We start from the raw sequence: 3774 nt of genomic DNA on the forward strand, positions 1-3774 counted from the left end.
CAATATTTATATCTATTTTATCTTTTATCATAACAATGGAAAACTATACCTATCTATCTATTCTTCAACTCCATCAGAGACTCCAGAATAATACAGTATTACCTAAGCAAACAAAAAGTAAGCCATTTTCAAACTCTAGAAATGACAGAGACATCTCGCTGCCTGGACAGTCACCCAAAGTTCCTCTGTACCCTTGGTGTTACCATCCTCAACCTACAGGCCCATAGTTTCCAGCAGACATTTCCATGAAGCAGGAAATTTCAAAGTCAGTCACTATCTGCTTGTCTTGAAGAATGTTTTGCTGACACTTTCCTGAATCAGGAACACGAAAAGATCATCTCGCCTTTAGGCAAGTTCAGTAGTCCTCTCTCTGAGTGTTTTCTGTGTACAGTTTATGCAACAATCCAGGCAAGAGCAGTTTCTTCCCCAAATGGCTATCAAACTCCATAAGGATCCTTTTTGATGCCCATCTTCTTCCTGAAATAGATATGTGCTGCCAAGGGTAGAGTGTCTCACTGTCATGAAAAACTCTAAGGTACTAAAACATTAAATACCCTATTTTGTAGTCTAGAGAGATATGAATAATGCCTATCTAACTGAAATATATATATATATATATATATATTTTTTTTTTAAATGATTTACAGTGTGTTAAAAATATGTGCAGGCTAAAATTTGAAGTTCTTAAAGTTAAAAAAAGGAAGAGAGTTGTTGGGTGTGGTCGTACACACCTGTAAACCCAACACATGGGAGGCAGAGGGAGATTGACCTCTGTACCTTCAAGGTGAGGTAGCACACGCCTTTAATCCCAGTGCCTTGAATATATATGTATATTTATATATTTTATATATAAATATATATTTATTTAATTTATATAAATTATATTATTAATTTATATAAATATATATATATATATAAATATATATTTTATATATATAAATATATATAAATAAATATATATGTATATATATCTATGTAGCTAGAAAATCTAACTAACATGACTACAAACTTGACTATTATTAATGATTATCCATTAATAACCTATATACATTATATTTTTAAATGAACTACACAATCACAATACCTTAATTAAGATCAAAAATGCATATACATGTAACAAAATTGACCTAAAATTTCTATCAGTAAAGCAAAATCTATACTAATGCAAATATTCATATCTATATCACATCCCACTTTAAATGTAAAAGAACATTTATAAGCCATATTTGGGAACGTGGGTGCAGTTTTTTCTCTCCAAAATGCTTCCTGCTGAATGGTGGCATCATTATTGATTTATCTCAGTTGGCAGTTGAGCGAAGCAATTTTTTAAAGGTGTTCACAGCAACCTTTAATTAGGGCGTGGTCCATCCTACCATATTAGGATAGAGGCATCCACAGACTATCACCCTCTGTGAAAACAAAATAGAAACTCCTTTCCAAATCATCATGTCCTTAGATCCAAATTTCAAAGTCAAGGCATTTTCAAAATATCTATGTTGGATTATTTCAGCAGCTTTTATAAAGAAACATCTTTTAGCAGCTATTGCTACTGCCTCAAAATTCAAATGATTCAAAAAGAGCATAATAGCATACAATATCAAAATTCGCTGTGAATTTTCCATCTTTGTGCGCTTCAATTTAACCTCTATTTTGTTAATATTTCCTTTTTATTTTTTGCCTTTTAGGCAGGTTCTCTGTATCTTTGACCTGGAATAACTCTGTATACCTGTCTGTCCTTGTAGTCTCAGAGATCTGCCTCTCTCTGCCTTTCAGGCATTGGGATTAAAGGTGTATGCTACTACACTTTGAACTCACAAAGATCTATTTGTCTCTGCCTTCAAGGCACTGGGATTAAAGGCGTGTGCTACCTCACCTTGAAGGTACAGAGGTCAATCTCCCTCTGCCTCCCATGTGTTGGGTTTACAGGTGTGTACTACCACACCCAACAACTCTCTTCCTTTTTTTTAACTTTAAGAACTTCAAATTTTAGCCTGCACATAGTTTTAACACACTGTAAATCATTTAAAAATTTTCTTTGTCTTTGCATCTCTCTTTACTCTATTTCTCTCTCTGTTTTTCTGACCACATGAGTCTTTCATTTACCAAGCAATCTCAGTAGACTAAAGCTGTGGCTTTGCTGGCCAGATGTAGCCCATTCCTTAGCTTTCTGCCATTCCAAACTTGTGGCTGAGGTACCGAACAGAGCCGCATTCAGTGCCACAAGTCTACAGTGTTTCAAGGTCCTTGCCATCAAAGAGGCTGCAACAGACAACACTCAAGCCGTCTTTCTGTAGCTGGCCCTCCTTCCTCAAACAGTCAGAGTTTGCCCAGGCAGGATGGCCCAGAAAGCCGGCATTTTAAAACAACACAGTTTTTTTTTTCCTGCTACTGCTGAAAACATACAAGCATTCTGTTCGCTTTTATCAACACCATTTAAATGTTTTGTGGCAGGACCTCTTAAGGGCTGCAGAGTTTTGCAGCTGAAGCTGAGTCAGCAAGCCTCTTTTAGATGAGAGCCCTTGCTTTTTTCTAGCAAGCAGAGCAGACCGAGAAATCGCTGCTATCAAGAAAACATGCTTTACTCTTTCCCAAGCTTTCTCAGGCTTTCAGTGGATTCAGTTGTCCACAAGGCTGCAAGCCATTCTGTAGTTATTTGAGCAGCGAGGCTGTGTCCCCAGCACCACGGCCGCATGAAAGTTGTGCCTGAAATAAATACACAAAAACTGTATTCTTTTAAACACTGCTGGCCCATTAGATTCAGCATTTTAACCCATTTCTAATAATCAGTGTAGTATAACGAGGTGCACTTACCAGGAAAAATTCATCATGTCTGAGATGGTGGCTGGCTGCATGGACATCTGCCTCAGAGAGCAGAGCTATGGCATCTGCCGGGGAGAGGGCAGCATGGCTTCTCTGAGCTCACTACCTCTTCCTCCCGGCATTCTATTTTGTTTACTCCACCTACCTATGTTCTAACCTATGAGCTGAATAGGATTCTTTCTTTAATTAATCAAAAAACTTCTTCTGTCACTTTATCCTTTCAACAGCTTGGCCATATAAATCTCCCATGTGTCTTCTGTTGTATAATCTTTCATTTGTAAAGAACTTGCACTCTCAGGGGAGGATTTTTCTGAAATCTCTGTGGATGGAGATCATATGAGGAAGATCAGATGAGCAACCATGACAACTCTAATGCTGTAGAGTTAGGTGGACCAGAGATTGATGGCTGACATCCCTGTGCTATGCATCAGATGCCCCTGAACTCTGGCCCTGTTGACAGACAGGCAGACATCAAGTTGGTCACACATACTTAACTCATACGGGTTCACAGATACTGTAAATGGAGTTTTAATTCTTCTCCTATACTAATAAAGAAACCAAGATTAGGAGAAGAGAAGAGCCTGAAGTAAGGCCTCAAAATGGGTCATTTTGCAAAGGAAAGGTTACCTGCCTCCATGTATGCTGTCTCCCTTTCTGAGTCAAATCCATCCTTCCAGTGTCTAGCTAACAGCTAACCATAGGATTGAACCCAACTGCCTTTGATTTCTGAAATAAATGCTGTCCCCTTAAGGTCTCATAACAGCACAGGAAGGTTTGTAAGACTGTCCCAGCAACAATTTAAAGCAATTCTAGGACACCAAAGATGCAGCAAATTTGGTTTATTGGTAATATAGATAGTTCTGATGGGAAAAAATGATGTAGCATTAAAAAAAAAAACAGATTGGTGTATTCACGATGAATATGTGATATGGCACACACAGGCTTCTGGTTCTG

This window comes from Microtus pennsylvanicus, chromosome Y (genome assembly GCF_037038515.1).
Source record: "Microtus pennsylvanicus isolate mMicPen1 chromosome Y, mMicPen1.hap1, whole genome shotgun sequence".
Taxonomy (NCBI): domain Eukaryota; kingdom Metazoa; phylum Chordata; class Mammalia; order Rodentia; family Cricetidae; genus Microtus; species Microtus pennsylvanicus.